Raw genomic sequence first — 18,029 nt, 5'->3', positions numbered from 1 at the left:
CGGCGGTCCAATGAAACGCCGCAATATATCTCATCTACAGAGACAGGCCAAAAAAGTGCCGCAACACATGACATATAACGACACTTTTCACAACCACTGCAAAAAACCCGATGCAATAGTTCGATTTTCTTGTAGTGATATGCATTGGCAAAAGACTTTATAATAATAGAGAAATATAGAATTATTGTATGTAAAACAACTGTACTAGGCTTTCTATTTATAATAAAAATCCTAATAAAATAAGGATTTGGACCCATATTTCTTATAACTCATATTGTACTAGGCTTTTTATTTATAATATAATGAAATATAGAGTAAAACAACTGTACTAGGCTTTCTATTTATAATAAAAATCCTAATAAAATAAGGATTTGGACCATATTGTATCTTTTATATCCTAATCTAGGCTTTCTTATAACTCATATTTCTTACAACACTTACAAGTTATGCTTAATTTCTGAATTCAGGATGGAGAAGTTAGACATATCCCAACGCGGTTCACAAGCAAAGATATTTGGAACAGTTGTTGCGTTCGCTGGGGCTACACTAATGACCCTATACAAGGGCATTGTTGTGGTTTCAATACATACTCAACACTCACATCAAACTGTCTCCTCATAAGCATCCATGGACAAAAATTGGGATCATTCATGCTCATCATTTCAAACCTTTCATACTCAGTATTCTACATCTTACAGGTGATAAAAAATATCTTGAAAATAAAAAAAAAGTTTTCCTATTAAAGGCCATGGAATTACAAAGATAAAAAGTAAAAAAAAAAAAAAAAAGTAAACATACATATAGAAAGTGCTACTTGAAGATATTTGTCACAAACTAAGAAGTTTGGTACTAGACCTACCGATTCCTCTAGGGCTGGCTCAACAAATTTTGGAGCCTATGGCTTACGTGGGCCTTACACTTTAATATTGATTAAATAATATTTATCTAATTTTTAACCTTTTATTTAAAATATTTTTTTTTTTATTTTTGAGATGCAAAATCACTAATTAAGTTTTTGTATTTAAGTTTCGCTAAAATTTCTTTTCGATTGAACATTATTATGACTGTTTCATTAATATATATTTTGTTGTATAATTTCATTATCTTCGAACTCCTTTTGATGAATTTCTTGTCCATGTATTATATTTTCACCCAAATTTTATGTTGTGTTTTGTTTATTTTTCAAATTTTCTCTTTTTTTTCGTATCTACTTGTATATTTTCTAGTAGACATTTATAATTAAGAAATATTTCTAAATAAATGAAACACAATTTATAATAATAAAACATTATAATTTAACTAAAATAAAATTTAAAATATAGAACAATAGAAACCTGATCAAAGGCAAGACTGCAAATTTATAATGATGTGATCACTTTAGACTCTAAATATTCACAAATAAACATTTATTTATCACTTTTTTTTTTAGAAAGTATTTATTAGCACTTAACTAAATAAATTAGTACTAATACAAAGTAAATTACTCTAGAAGGATAACTAATGAAAATATATCTGAAAAATACAATGGAAATATTTTTTAGAAAAAATTAAAAATCAGTAGGTACCAATGGAAATGAGAAAAGTCAAACTAATTGAAAAAAAAAATTAACATAGGAACAAATTGGTTGATGGTGTTTTCTTCTTCTTTTTTGAGAAAAAATTTGATCGGTTGATGACTTGATGTAAGGTGATAATGCCATAAATGAATACAGGACTCTACTCTAGTAGTCTTGTGTTAATTAGTTTTTTTTTAAAAAGGTAAAGAGTAGAGCTGTGTTATGTGTGTAAACTTGTGCTAGTTGGCCTGTAGATAAATTGATAGGTTTTGTTAAAATTTCAAAATGAAATAATGGTAAATGTGAAGGCATTTTGAATACACAATGCATTCGTGGCCAATACAAAAGACATAATTATTGTGTGTAAAGGGCCCTTAATTAAAATGTACACATTAATATATTAAATTATACTATTAGTTAAAAGCGCAGGGTCTTAAGCTATTGTCTTAGTAGTCTATATGCTTGAGCCAGCTAATGTATGCATGACCCAAAAAGACTAGGGTAAATTTTAGTAAACTACTCTGAGATTCGGGCTAGTGCCAACAAGGTCCAAAATTTTTCAAAATTGACAAACTTGGTTTCTAAACACAATTTGGTCCAGAAACGTTGTTTAGGATCATTACTTATTCTCAGCTTCTCCTCCCTTCTCTCTCTCTGACGCTCTTTCTCTCTCTCTCCGACGCTCTCTCTATCTCTCTTACCCACAGCGGATGAAGACTCCCTCTCTTAAGTTTTGGCTATGGCCAAAATCCTTGTATTTCCATTACCATCTTGCACTCTCACTTCGAATTAGTGCCATGAAGATAGTTGGATAGGAATTTTCAAGCTTCTTTTCACCACACAACTGTTGTTCCTCATTGAAGGCTCTGATCAGGTGCTACCGACACTAGCTTTGGTGTTCCTCGACCATGGAAGAGAAAGTTCGCATTTGTGTTTATGTTTGGGTTTGGTTTCTGTTTGTGTTTGGGTTTGTGTACGAAACGTCAAAGGGAATTTTGGCGGAGACTCATGACCTCTGCCACTAGCATAGGCAACGAATCACACCGGTAGCACCACCACTGGACGTTGATCTTTCTCTTCCTTCTTAGCTAGTTCGGGCCTTGGTTGATTTAGGGATTGGGTTTACTTTTGGTGATAAAGGATTTGGTGATTTTTTATTTGGGTTTGAAAGGTGGGGTTTGGATATGGTGATATGGTGATATGTGGATTTGTGGGTTTTATTTATTTATTTGGGTTGTCTTAAAATTGGTCTAATATAGTGTTCTTGTTGGTGTATGAATGATTATGAATATGTGTTTATGCTTTGTGATCAGGATTTTTTAGGGGTTTCAAGTTTTATATGGCTATGTGTGGATGTTTGCACAATCACTTTGAATAGAATTCAAAGATCCTAGCATGAACATAAACATTCAATAAAGGAGGGAGAATCTTAAATAGAAGAGAGAGAAGACCAGGAGAGAATAAGTAACAGTTCATAACAATGTGTTAGGGTCCAAAATATTACAAGTATTAAAATCCAAAACTAATGGGTCCTCAAAGATGAGAAAGGCCCAATCCGTGAGCCAAGGCCCTTTTAAAATGGGTAAAAGGAAGCCCAAGCTCATGAATAGGTGAGCCCTAGGCCTTAGAAAAAGAAGAAAAAAGCAAAGGAAGCTTGGCCCAGCCTTGGTGAGAAAAGCTCCTAGGGAGCCCAGACAAAAACTAGACCAGGACACTTTGTAGTTGCTAGAACTAGGGAGGGGGTCCTTGGGAAGTGTAGGAAAGAATCAGCTGAGAAATGGACAGCTTAGGGAAGCATGCTCATGGACATAAGGAACGAAGAAAGACATGTCGCATCAGCCACCTGCAACTTAGAAGAAAAGGCTTTGGAAATAGATGATGACTTAGGAACCAGAACCTGATGAAGGGAAGCCTAGTACCTTAGGAAGAGCAACAAGGTGAACCATGAAGGAAGGTGGTTGGGGATCTTTCAGCCTGACAGGAGGGAATCTACCTATTTAGATAAATAGACAAGGGTTGAGGCAACTAAAAGGGGTTCTAAAAAAGTTTTTCTAGAAGCTTTGGAAAAAGGGATTAAAAGTCAGCCCCCAAAACCCCCAAAAGAGGAAGGTCAATTGGGGACTTTTGGGAGGGAAACCTCAAAAGAAGAATGTAGTGAGAAAATGAGGAAATGATCAACCATCAATGTTGCTGACACAACATTGGTTTTGATACCCAAGGCAACAAATAGGGGGAATCAATGGCACACCAAATACCCTAGGAAGGTACTATAAAAGGGGGATCAAGCCCTCAGGAAAACTCATTCAGTAACAATTAATTAGGGCAAAAAGAAGATTAGAAAGAGTCATTAAACCTTAGAAAACAGAGAAAAGAGAGAAATACTGCATGCGATCCTATGATAAGTGCTTGAGGATACACTTCGATTCAAGGAGATTCGAACTTTACAAGTCTTGGAAGCCTACAAAGAGCTATCTAAGTTTGTGACTTTTGAACCTATTTGAACCTCATGGCATATCCCAGTGAGAAATAGGGTCCAATGTACTAAAAATTTCAATATAATGATTATTTGATTTTAAAATGATTATTTGCAGTTTTTAAATGATTAGTTATTGTTCATTAGCCACTTATTTTACAATATGTATATGTTTGTATGTATGAATGTGTATGTGTAGTAGGGTCCATATTTTGTGCACAAATTGGTTTGTAATTATCTCATTATAGCTGCAGTGAACCAAGCTCAATCCACTAACAAACGAATATAAAACTCTTTAGGGACCCAGGACCCTTGTCGCTACTTGGGTTTGGGTACTAACTAAAAAAGGAACCCATATTTTTAGGCGACTTCACTAGAGACTGGGCAAAAAAGAGGGAAAAAGCAGCCCCTTCACAAAGCATGGCTTCAAGGCTAAGGAACAACAAGGGTACTAACCTACCACTTACGGCATCAAAGCCCGTGGGAGAAAATTAATTGGCTTCTAGGCAAAGGAATGAGGTACCTTTGGCTAAACACGAAATTGCCTTAAGGCCAAGGCGTGAGATGCGAGAACCAGACCCTATGGCCCGAATGGCAGAGATGATGAAGGACCTCCAGTAGGAGATCCATCTCTTCAAAGAAGGAAGAACCCAGGAGATCTGAGACAATGCCGCTCTGCTGGTCAACCAAGAGAGGGAGGGTCAGCAGTAGGAGGGGGAGGTAATCCCCAATATCTCACCCTAGCAGATGTGAATGACCTTCTTGAACAAGAAAGGGAGAAGCTCTTAGGGATCCTAAGCAATTCTCTTGGGATCCCCCTTTCCCAACAGAGCTCCTTAGCAAGCCCCATCCCAAAGGGTATGAACCCTTAAAATTCCATCCAATTGATAAGACAAAATGGGAGTGTTGTAGAGCACGTGAGCAAATTTATTCACTCTATGGGTCCCTATGCTAGGGACAAAGAATTATGTTTAAGAAGTTTGCTAAATCCCTAGTAGACAAAGCATATACATGGTACATCACCTTGAGGCCCTGGTCCATCAAGACTTGGGATGAGATGATGGAGAGATTTTGTGTAAAGTACTACCTAGGCGAAGATAAAGCCATTTTTCAAAGCCTTCAGATGGTGAAGCAAAAGCCTAGGAAGGATCCTGTCCAGTTCATCAAAAGATTCAAAGATGTCTCCTTAGATTGTTATAGAGACTATGAAGAAACGAAGCTTATGAAGATCTACATATCTAACATGCTCTTTGATTATAGACTTAATTTGGAGAACCTGTGGGTAACCCAATTCGTAGATTTACTATAAAGAACTAGGAGGACAACACTAACTATGAAAACAAACGGGTACCGATCTCTTAGGCCATGACAGACTCGGTAGGGGAAAAGAGGAAGAAACCTGAAGGAAAAGTGATAGAGGAACCACCTATGATCCCATGTGCTATAGAAGAGATGAACCACGTCCTAGATAAGTGGATTAGAGATGGAGTTGTCAGGCCATTCACTGTGTCAAGACCACCTACTGAAGAGGAGAGGAAGAACCTTTTATTTTGCAGGATCCACAACTATTTTAAACTTTCCACTAAGGATTGTTGGACCCTTCGGAGACTTTTTCATAAGAAGCTGAGGGAAGGGACTCTAGAGCTTACCCAGTGAAAACTTAAGGTACAAAGGAACCCTTTGCCCAACCACAAAGGAAAAGGGGTAGTGGCTATGGTGATTTACGGGAACCCGACTAATGCAAAGACAAAAGAGTCAGACGGATCCTTCCATCCCAACACAGTTAAGACCCTTTAAAAGAACCCCAAGTTCAGGTCCATGTTCAACTAGCTGGGATTTGGACTAGAGGCATGAAGGATCGCAACAGAATCCCTCATAAGCATAGCAGCAGACTCAGGGGTGGAATGCTTCACATCGGAATCTTATGCAAGTATAGCTTTCTTGGAAAAAACTAATGTAATAACCTTCATGGATAAAGATATGGAGGTTGAGTACCCAGACCATCGAAGACCCCTTTATTTGACAGCCACCATAGATGGTATTCAAGTCAGAAGAGCATTGATAGATATTGGAGCTTCACTCAACCTCATTGCCCTGAGTACCTTGGAGGCTGTTAGCATGGCTGGCAAGAGGATCCTGGGAGCTCCTGTGGAAATAACATGATTTGGAGGAGCTGCAGAATCTACTGAATGATATGTGCAGTTGGCCCTAAGGGTAGGCCCAATAGTAGCCTTGGCTCGCTTCCATGTGATCAACTTAGAGGTTTCTTACGATATCTTGTTGGGGAAACCTTGGGTCCACAAGCACCGCCTAATTCTATCAACGTACCACCAATGTGTGAAAGGGAGGCTAAATGGGAGACCCAAAAGGATCCCTACCAACCCAAATCCCTTCAATCAAGGAGAAGTGAACTTTATAGAAACTGTGTTCTATGATGAGTTAGCACCAGATTATGAATGTCCCACACTAGGGATCCCAAGTGGACCTGTCTTAGAAGAAAAAGAAGAAGAAGGGGTAGCACCTGCAATCTGAGGGATCTCCTAGACAGGAAGAGGCAAAGGAAAGAGGCTATTTCCTTAGGATCCCGAGAGTGTGTAGTAGTCCGAACCCGAAGGCAGGTTGATATATCGCTTATAAAGGTACGTGAGACCTGAATGCACTCTGCAGGAGGGTCCCAAACCACCAGACTACATGATGGCTCAAGAGGAGATCCCAAAAGACATGGAGAAGGAAGCACAGATTCAGCCCAAAGAAGAGTTGGAAGAAGTAAACTTGGGGGCTGACCCAAGAACCCCAAGACTTGTTTTTATTAGCAGCCAATTATCAACAAAGGAAAAGGAGTAGCTAGTGGAATTACTAAAACTATGCGTAGATGTGTTTTCATGGACATATGACAAGATGCTTGGCCTAGATCCCGGGTTGGTGGTCCATTCTCTTAATGTAGATCCTGGAATTAACCTAGTAATCCAACTAGCCAAGATTTTTCACACTAAGGTAAAGGCTCTAATCACTCAAGAAGTTAAGAAGTTGTTGGTAACATGATTCATCAAGCCTATCCAACACCCTAAATGGCTTTCCAACATAGTTCCCGTGAAGAAAAAGAATGACCAAATCCGGTGTTGTATGGATTTTCGCAACTTAAACAAAGCATGCCTAAAGGATGAATTTCCTTTACCCAACATCAATCTCCTCGTAAACTCAGTTGCAGGAAGTTCCATGTTCTCCTTCATGGATGGGTATAGTTAGTACAATCAAATTCGAATGGCTGCCAAGGACGCCAAGAAAACAACATTCAGGACCCCGATTGGGAACTTCTATTATACTGTGATGCCTTTTGGCCTTCAAAATGCAGGGGCCACGTACCAGCGTACCATGACAGCCATCTTCTATTACAACCATCTTTCAAGAGATGGAAGATTACGTAGATGATGTTGTGGTAAAATCAAAAACCTAGGCAAGACACTTCCAAGTCCTTGAACAAGTTTTTGAAAGATGCAGAATGTACAAGTTGTGCATGAACCCCCTGAAGTGTGCCTTTGGATATCTGTTGGAAAGTTCCTTGGGTTCCTAGTACATCACAGAGGCATAAGTGTGGATCCAGCCAAGGCCACTACAATAGCAACCATGAAGAGGCCCACGATGGTCAAAGAGCGCAAAAGTTTCCTAAGAAAGGTCTCTTACATCAGAAGATTTGTACCGGGCCTAGCTTTGGTCACTAGGGGATTATCTAAACTATTGAAAAGGGAGTTGAGTTCACATGGGAAACTGAACAACAAGAAGCCTTCCAAAGGATCCAACAGATCATGAACCATCTGCTTACCTTACAAGCACCAGTACGTAGGAGGCATCTGTTATTATATTTGGAATCCAATTCTCAGGCAATTAGGGCATTGCTAGCTCAGAAAGATGATAAAGGAAATGAATAGCCCATTTATTATGTGAGCAAGGCTTTGAAGGACATGGAAACAAGGTATCCTAATATAGAAAGAGCATGCTTGGTGGTAATTTATGCATCTCAAAGGCTGAAATGATACTTCTCAGCCCATCAGATTCTCCTAATGACAAAATCTCATCCTATAAAAGCCCACCTCCATTAGCCCTTGCTAACCGGAAGGGTGGCCCAATGGCTAGTACTGCTTTCCCAATATGATATAGGCTTAAGGAACCCCAAGGCTATCAAGAGTTAGGCCATAGTAGATCGGCTAGCCTAGTTCCCTGTGGAAGAGGAGTGCCCACTGAGTGAGGAAATCCTGGGAGAAGTAACGATGGTAGAACTCCTAGGAAGGAAGTGGACTATGAGGTTTGACAGGTTAGCAACAATAGGTTCAAATGGCATAGGAGTTGTACTAAGCTACGAAGATGGGGACACCGTGCCATTCTCCTTCAAACTAGAGTTCCCTTACTCAAATAATGCTGTTGAGTATAAGGTGCACTTGACCAGGCTAACAATAGCACTTGGTATGGGAATTAAACACATGAGAATGTTGAGGGATTCCAACCTTGTGCTCTCTCAAGTTAAAGGGGACTTTGCATTAAGGGAGCCAAGCCTAGCATCCTAGCGCACTTGGGCACAAAAGGTGGAAAGGAGGTTCCAAACCTTTAGGTGGAAGTGAGAACCGATTGACTTACGCAGTGGCCACCCTGGGATCCCAAGTATCTTTTAAAGAGGAAAGTACCCTAATAAGGGTAAACAAACAGCAAAGCTCCATCATAGAAACTCTCAAAAGGATGTTCTCGGAGGAACCAAGTGAAGAAGATTGGAGAAGTGTAATAAAGAGAGAAGTGTAATAAAGAGAGAAGTGGGATAGTTAGAATGTGGAGGGAGCATCAAGGAAATAAAAGATTATACCATGATAGAAGGAGACCTATACAGGAGGCTGCCTGGAGGGATCCTGTCCAAATTTTTCAGTGAAAAGGAAGGAAAGCTAAAACTGGAGGAGCTACACAACCAAACTTGTGGGGTCGTGGAAAAAGTCAGCCTATATAGGAGGATGCAGTGCATGGGGTACTATTGGCCCAACATGAAAAAAGATGTTGCTATTGTACAATAAAAGTGTCAAGGTTGCCAGCTCTCAGTGGACAAGGAGGAAAGTTACGTAGTGTTTGTTGCAGAAGACTAGAGGACCCCGTTCATTGGGTACCTAACTCAAGGGGTCTTGCCAGCTGACAGGAAGTTAGCCCACCAACTCAAAAGGCTAGCTGTTCGATATTTTCTACAGAATGGGATCATGTTCAAAAGAGAATACAACAGAGATCTCGTGAGATGCTTAGAGCACCAGGAGGCAGCGAAGGAAGTTCATTTAGGAGAGTATGGAAGTCACCCGGGAAAGAAGAGGCACCATAAACAGCTGCTGCAACCGGGATATTATTGGCCCACAATGAAGAAAGATTCTAAGGAGCTGGTTAAAGCATGTCATGAATGCCAAGTACTAGGGGTTGCTATACACGCTCACCCAAATGCATAACAAGAAATGAATACCCCGTGGCCCTTCCACACATGGGGGCTTGATCTCATAGGGCCCATTAACCCGCCTTCCAATGACCACATATGGATCCTAGTAGCCACTAAGCACTGTACAAAATGGGTAGAGGCTATCCCTTTAAAGAAGGCCACCGGAGCAGTAGTTTCCAACTTCATTCGCGAGCACATCATCATACGGTTTGGGATACTCAGGAGGTTGATTAGTGACAACGGGACCCCATTTGTAAACAAGGATGTGAAGAGCTTATTGGAGAAGTACCGCATCAAACATAAGAGGTCCACACCCTATTACACCTAAGGAAATGGCCAATCTGAGGCAACCAATAGGGCAATACTAAAGATCTTGAAGAAGATGAAACTTGAGTATGGGGGAAAGTGGAGTTCCCATCTAACAGATGTACTCTAAGCATGCAGGAGCTCCCTAAAGACAGCCACAGGATTTTCACCGTTTTCCCTTGTTTATGGGACAGAGGTCATCAACCTAGTAGAATTAACCATCCCCACACCAAGGGTGGTACTCGAAGAGATTCGAGGAGATGTAAATGACACACATACCAAGGAAAGGCTGGTGAAATTGGAAGGGCTAGAGGAGAAACGAGAAGCTGTAAGGAGGCAAAGTCAAAGGTACCGGTAGAAAATGGCTAAGACATATGAGCAAGCAGTCCACCCGAGGATCTTTGTAGAATGGCAGCTAGTATTGAGAGCAGCAAAGCATGTGAGGAAGAATATCCCAAGGCCCTTAAAGTTCAACCCAAAATGGGAAGGCCCCTATGTTGTTAAGGAAGCCCATGATAGTGGATATTATTACCTAGCAAGGATGGATGGGACATCCCTAGTAGGTCCCATAAATGGAAAATGGTTGAAGCAGTACTACACATGAAGTTTTGGGTACCCCAAGCACCTTTGTCATCCTTCATTTTGTCAAGTACTTCTATCATCCTTTATTTTATTAGGAACTATCACCCGGTATCTTTTGTCATATGTTGTTTTGCCAAGTATTTTATTCAGTACCTTTTTTTATGATCTATGTGAAAAGGCCACTCTATACTTGGCTCACTCCTTTTGCAAACAAATCTTCAAATCATTATGATGAATTATAATAAAGTTTTCCTTTTTTTTAAAAAAAAAACTTGACAAAAGACATGATTATGCTTAAACACACACATCACATGTAGCTATGACTATGCTTGAAGCTATTACATATGTGCCATGGCCTAAGTCTGGCCGAGATCCCATTTGAGTACTTGGGTTAGTACCTGAATTAAAGTAGAATTTTCAGTACATGACCCAGGACTTCCCCAGAATGATTCAAGTACATGGTCCAGGTTTTAGGTTGGGAATTAGGTGCCTATATACCTGGTCCAGGACTTGTTACAAAAAAAGAGAACCCTCCTGGTTCATGACCCAAGACTTGGATGAGAATAAATCTCCAAAGTACCTAGCTTTGGACCTGTGTAGGAGCAAATTCACTAAGTACCTGGCCCAGGACCTGCCATAGAATATATTTTCCAGAACCATGGTCCAGGACTTAGTCTCCAAAAAAAAGGGGGGGGGGGAAAGAAAGAACGCAGCATACAAAAAAGGAAGTACAAGAAGCAAAAAAAAAAAAACCATTAAAATACTAAAAGTTCACAACAAAGGAGGAAAAAAACTTAAGTGTTCATACATAATCAAAAAAAAATATGCAGTCTGAATTACAAAAAAAATACTAAGGCATGAGACCAGCCAACAAAGAGCCTTCTTGGGGAACTGCAAAAGCAGAGGAAGTAGCTGAGGAAGAGAGGGCCTGCTATCTCTTGGTTTTCAAGTCCTACAACACCTTCTGGGCACGAGCCAGAGCTTCCTTAGCAGCAACAATCTCAGCATCAAGGTCCTTGGTAATTTTCCTCTGAAAAAGGGCATGAGCTACTAACTGAAGGTACTCCAATAAGAAGGAAAGGTTGAATCTTACCTCCATAAGATCCAACACCACCCCCTTCCACACCAGGAGCCTCTCTTCAAACAAAGAGCCAAATGGGGTGTCCTTCAAGGAAACCAGCACAGCATAAAGGAGCTCCATCAAAATGTTCCCTAAGAATACACCTCCTTTAAACCCACTGGTGAAGTCCCCATGGCCTCTGAACAATCCTTCTAGGAGTGGCAAGCCTTCAGCAGGCACAGAGAACCGAAGGAAGCTGGCGTAGGGTGGCCCAAAACGATGGAAGTGACTTGCAGGAAGACTATTGAACTCCAAAGAATCAAAACAGGTCACGAAGGCAAGAAACCCTGAGCTAGGATCTGCAATAGTCATCTCTGAAGTTTCCCTCATTGTTGTATCCTTCTCCTTAGGAAGTGAAAGACCACCAAGCCTTAGGGTGGTTTGGGAGATCCCAGCTTGAACCTCAACAACTTAGGTAGTTGGGAGGGGTCCCTTGGCTTCTTTAGCAGATAGGCTTGGGCTCCTTGGTCCCCATCTCAACATCTGCAAAATTAATAAAGTCATGAAGTAAGGGGAGGTACAGAAAAGGGAAAGCGAAACGGAAAAAGAAGTAGGAATAAAGGATAAAGTACCAACTTCCTGCGCAAGGATTTCCTCCTAGACTTGGGTTACTATCTTAGCCGCCATGGGAGATCCACCTGCCTACCCTTTTGGCTCTTCAGGAAGCTCTACAGAAGAGCACATGACACGTTGAAGAAAAGGGAGAGAAATCTTTGCAAAATCACTAGAGGGGGGAAGGGACAGGGATGGTTGTCTCATGATTAAACCAAAAAAAAAAAAAAGGAAAAAAGTCAGAATCACAAAAAGGGGAAACACACCTTTAGAGGCTCTTATCTCCAAAGTGAGATTAGTTATTTCAGTCTCAAGGGTGATTTGAGAATTGGCTCAGCCTGAGAAGAGAGAGGCAATGTTTAAAAAAAAGGGAGATGAACAATACAGACACACATGAATTTAGAAGAGAATGAAGGACAAGATAAGACCTACCAATTCCTGTAGATGAAGTTCTAGCCCTAACAGATTTCTTAGCTACCACAAGTCCAAGAGTTTGCTCAGCAATCACAGTTCTAGCTAGATTAGGAGTCTGTCCAGATGTGGGATCCTCAAGGGTAAGGGTCCGAGTAGCTCCAGGATCTTGAGCAACTAAAGGGATGGAAGCCTGCATAGGCTCAGTACCCTTGGCCACGTCAGGAGCCTGCTCGGTTTCCTCAGCCATTTCCTTACTTGGGGCTTCCCCTTCCACATCAGAAGTAGTTGGGGGCTAAGATGTCACCACTTCCTCCGACAAAACACCACCAGCTATAGGGGGAGGCACTTCCACTTGCAAAAGAAGGGAAGGGAGAGGGAATGCCAGGCAGCCCAACAGAAGGAAGAGGCAAGTTCTAAAGAAAAGAGGCAAAAAAAGAAGAGGGAATGGATGCAAAAGAGTCATACCACATCATCAGTAGAGGAAGGGCTTTTTGCTTTCTTGGGATCAGACTTACGCTTGGACTACAAAATGAAAACCCACTCATGAGTAAAGAAAAAATGGACTACAGAGTAAAAGGAAAGAAGATAAGGGTCAGTTAAAAAGAAAAAAAAAAGGATGAGAAAAGAACGAATGAGGCCTTGCCCTTCTTTCTCTCTCTCTACAGGATCTATAGCAATCTTCTGCTTACTACGAGTACGCCTAGAAGATCCTTGGGGAGATCGGGGAATAATGGCAGAGGACCCTAAAGAACCTTGGGCTGGAGAGGTAACAGCTACAGAAGAAACCTCTTTTGGGGAACCCATAGGAGACTGAAGGATAGAAGTCTCTACCTTAGTCTTCACTCTAATCTTTAGGATGAGAGGATGGCTGACCTCCTTTCCAGCAGTAGAAGAGTCCACTTTCCCGGGGTCCTCAAGGACAACAAGCTGCTTGTGAGCTGAAGTAGTTTTCCTTTTCTTGGTACCTTGGCCAATTTAGTACCCTCAACACCCTCCTCAGCCTTAGATTTCTTGCCAGCCTCCTTCTTGACCTTCTTCTCCTTACCCTTGCCAATAGGAGTTGCAGCACCAATCTCTTCAACCACACCTCTCTTGATCTGCACACCAATGGAAGAGCCAATAATCAAATCACTCCCTGGCCAAGAAGTAGGGAAGTCACTAGCATAGGACACCCAGCCACCCCTAGCAGCATGCTACTCCACAAAGCTTGTCTTACTGCTTATCGCAACAGACACAATACCAACAATAGGGAGAGCCAAGCGCTTGTTGTAAGTTGGAGTAGAGGAAAGATTAGGGTCAGGGGTCCTCCCAATTGTACTTGAACCAACATAGTCTAAGAAGGATTTTTTAATCCTCCTCCAATAGCCAAAAAAACCATTAGAACCAAAGACTTTCTGATAAGAGTTTGGCACAACAAATTGAGAGCTTCTCTACGACCAGTAAGAAAAGGCCAGAAACGAATTTAAAGAAGGAAGTGAAGGAACCACCTCCTTGAACACTAGTGGGATATCTTGGTCAAAACCAAATTTCCTAAGTACCCGATGTGTAGAATAGTGGGAGTACTTAGGGCTACTAGATGAAGGGACTGGGAACCATGTGGTATTGGTACAAGAAAGGTACGCCAAACTGCTCTCATCTCCCCGCTACAAATCAAAGATGTGCCCTGGGGAATTCAAGAAAGAAGATAAAGCAGAGTCATAGGCGAACCTAGGGCCAAACTCTCTGGGGGAACCCCAACTCAAATGTCCCCTTTGATTAAATAGCTCCATAAGATTGAGGCCCCTACCTGTCAGGTTAGACCAATGAAAAATTATGGGGTGCCCATCTATAGAACTGCCACATAGCCCCTTGATAACGTCCGAGGATCCTTGAAACTTATTCTTCAGATATTTCAAAATCCTACACTTTGCCAAAGTAACATGGGAACGATCCCACACAAATATTTGCAGAATAACACAAGGTAGAGATGAAGTTATGGTGTAGCAAGAGTTACTTTCAACTTCATCACCATGAAGCAAGTCCAACTGAGAATAAACATGACCGAAGAACGTGGGGGCTAATGGATACCTGGTACCCCGGGCAAACCTGATGGTTAAAGGAAAGAACACAAACTTAACTCCATAACCAGGAAACTCACTAAAAAGGAACTTGCTCAACCACAGCACCAAGAACCCACCTTGTCTGATAGACTTGTCCTTTTCCTTGGAAAGGGTTGTTACCCACTTTCTCATTCTGGCTGGCTTGCCACTAGAAGAAGCGGAACGCCCCCTAAAGTGCTTGAAAAGTCGCTCCTCGACTACGGGATCCTCAGTAGAAAGCTGAATGTCGAAAGGGCTTTCATCACCAAACACCAGAAGAAGGAAATTGTTGACCACATCTTCCAGAGTGATGGTATGTTCACCCACAAAGAAGAAGATATGTGCAGAGAAGGAGACCAAAAACGTACTAGATGCCTAAGACCCTTGGCGTCCCTAAAACCTTCCAAATTCCTAGTTATCACCACGGATTTTAGAATACCAGCTCGTTCCAAACACCCAGCAAAATCCCCATCAGACAACTCTTCATCTACCTAACTGACCCAACTAGTGATCCTTCTAGGAATAAAATCAAAGAAAATAGGAACTGTTTCTTGGGATTCTCGTCTGATTTCGAGGTCCAAAATCTCCCTTTGGTTTAGGACTTGGGTAGAACTGGCAAACTCAAATTGCCCAAAGAACACCCAGGTGTGAGGAGAAGGAGGAGCATCACCATGGGTAACCTGAAGGAAGAATAGGCTGGGAGTATGCCGGGGCTTTCGTCAGGGAAAGGCTAGGCGATCTGAGACTTCCTGTGCCTCCCCTTACTCTAACCCTGCCGAGGAACTTTCACCTTTAGAAATGATAGGGCAAAAATGTATTGACCCCTTGCAAATTAATTAATTACCCAAGTTAATTAATTACATGCAATGGTGTGGTAGCACAAACAAATCACCAGCTAAACTAAATGTAGTGGAAATTAAATTTGACACGAGTGATTTATTTACGAATAAAGAAAACCACCGAGGCAAAACCCTACCGGGTGATATTTAGGTCACCACTCCCAAGAATCCACTATTATCAATCACAAGTGTTTACAAGTATAAGGAATCTTACCAAACCCTTGGGCCTATCTTGAAATACCAACCTACAGTTAAACCCTTACCCCAATACCCAATTAGACTTATATTGTAGCGGCAATCTTTCCGTTCAATGCACAAATCCCAGTAAGTGACTAACCAATGATGCATGAATCCCAGTACGTGACTAACTCCTTTGTACGAATCTCAGTACGTGACTAAGTCCACAACAACCCTTTGATTGGTGTAGTTGATTTGCAACAGCTTCACATAGAAACACCAACAAGATCTTCAATGATGGTGTGAGAGACTTTGCTTGGTTATAGAACCCAAAGGCGTACAAGAAACGCAACAAGAACTCTTTCTTCTATGGGAGGAGGCTAGGGTTCCAAAAAGAAAACCTTATGAAGATCTCTAGGGTTAGGTTTTTCTTTTTCCACCTCCTTGTTTAAATAGGAGCTAATGGGCTCTCCTATTCCAAATAGGTATACACAAACCTTGGGCTTTCCTAGTCCAATAAGGATTATACAAACCCATAAACAAATAGCCTTTTAGAATAAAAACGTTGCTGGCTATGGTTTGAATCTCGTAAGCTCGATAGATTGAGACATGTGTGAAGCTTTAATGAATCTCGACAGATCAAGCTTTTGTCGAGGAGGTATCGAGACCTGCAGATTGCACTTTTCTTGAGCAGTTCTTGAGTCATCTTCATGTCTTCAATGTAACCACTTGTAATGATCATCTTGAACCTACTTAGATTTACCCAAATACAAGTAAAGTGTATTTCATTAAATGATATGTCAATTACATAAAAATATGTCCCTTACAAGAAGGAGTGGGTGAGCGTTCCTTTCTTTTCCATGAATAAGAATAGGAGGCTAGGAAATAAGAGAGAAAGTGATAGTGCTACTACAAAAAATAAGAGAGAAAGTGAAGGGAGAGTGTGTGAGAAAAAGGCTCTCTCTTTGTTTGGCTATTTGATATTTGTGGGTTGCAATTTGGAATAGAGAGAGAGGCTAGTTACCGCTTGGTTTTGAGAGTGCCTCTAAACCAATTTGTATTATCCCAAATTTGTTGTAGTGAAATTTGTTCATTGTCGCCCGTGGATGTAGGCTATTGCCGAATTACGTAATTCTTGGTGTTTTGTGTCTTTTTTCTTTTGGATTAATTTTCTTCGTTCCTATTGATTAGTTTTGAGATCGTTCTCAAGCATAAAATATTTTCACAATCAATTTTGGTAATTTGAGCTTCCACTCTTTTACAACAGTTAACAATGTTTTTACTTACAAATGAGCTTTACTCTGTCATTGTATTTTTTTCATTGTTGAACTGAATAGGTCGCGCAGTGACATAGAGAACTTTTAGTAAGGAAGTTTGTGTAGGCCTCTTTCCTAAGAGAAAATGAAGAAGTATGTTTAAAAGTAATTGTCCTTACAATTTAATAACAAGTCGAGCATCATATTTTTAATTAAAGTATTTATTATTTATATTTAATAAGTCGAGCATCAAATTTTTAATTAAAGTATTTATTATTTATGACATCATGGATGAATCAAAAGTCAAAACCCAATTTGATTGACAAATTGAGAATTACTGTCTTATTAAGATCTTTGTTGCTATTTTTAATTTTTAATAAGGGTATTCCACCCACATAAACTTTAAAGATTCTCATGAGGGTATGCATTTTACTACAATACCCAGAGCGCCATGCAGCAATAGTTTTGATACCATTTTTCAAGAACATAAAGATATTACCTTTGTTTATTTTTTAGTGGTACTTTTCATTGACTTGCATGAAATATAGCTAGAGCATAATATTGTAAAACCATATTTAGTTTTTACTTTTGTGATGATATTAACTAATATATGGTGATTTCTAGACTAAAACAATTAAGGAGTATCCATCACCTTTAGCTCTTACATCATTGACATGTTTATCAGGCACTTTACTCTCAACAATCGTGGCACTAATTTTTGATCATAAACTTTCCTCTTGGAGGTTGTCATGGAACATCGTTGATGTCGTGGAAGCCTAAAGAAAGCACACATGAGAGGTTTTCCTGAATCCACAAGGAGAAGAAAATTGGAATCCACCAGAGAAATAATTTGATAAAAGTCTCTGTTTATTGATAATATTTTGATTTGCCTCTGACGACTACAAAACATATTGAATGTTAAAAAAGTGTGTAAAACACCTATGAATGTTTAGACCCCCAATTTACAAATTACCAACACAAGCTTATTATCAAACAATGTATGTGCGGAATATGAAAATAAGCTAAATAAGAATTGGTAAAACAATCTAAACCGAAATTAATCCAACCACAGCAGCAATTAAAAGGTAAAGATTAAGGGAAGAGAGATGCAAACACAAAGACAACACAACGATGTGTTATCTAAGAGAAAACCGAAGTCCTCAGCGTAAAACCTCTCCGCTGCCCTACAAGAGGTGGTTATGTGCAATGCATGACCTATGCATG

At 40.3% G+C, this 18,029-nt stretch overlaps 1 pseudogene; it reads left to right on the top strand.

The window, feature by feature from the left end:
* LOC142616249 (WAT1-related protein At5g07050-like) overlaps positions 1-18,029 on the top strand; it is a 50,727-nt pseudogene that overhangs the window by 27,719 nt on the left and 4,979 nt on the right.

Source organism: Castanea sativa, chromosome 11 (assembly GCF_040712315.1).
Source record: "Castanea sativa cultivar Marrone di Chiusa Pesio chromosome 11, ASM4071231v1".
In the NCBI taxonomy this organism is placed as follows: Eukaryota; Viridiplantae; Streptophyta; class Magnoliopsida; order Fagales; family Fagaceae; genus Castanea; species Castanea sativa.
Note: the sequence above shows the minus strand (reverse complement) of the source record. Positions and strands in the feature narration are given on the sequence as shown.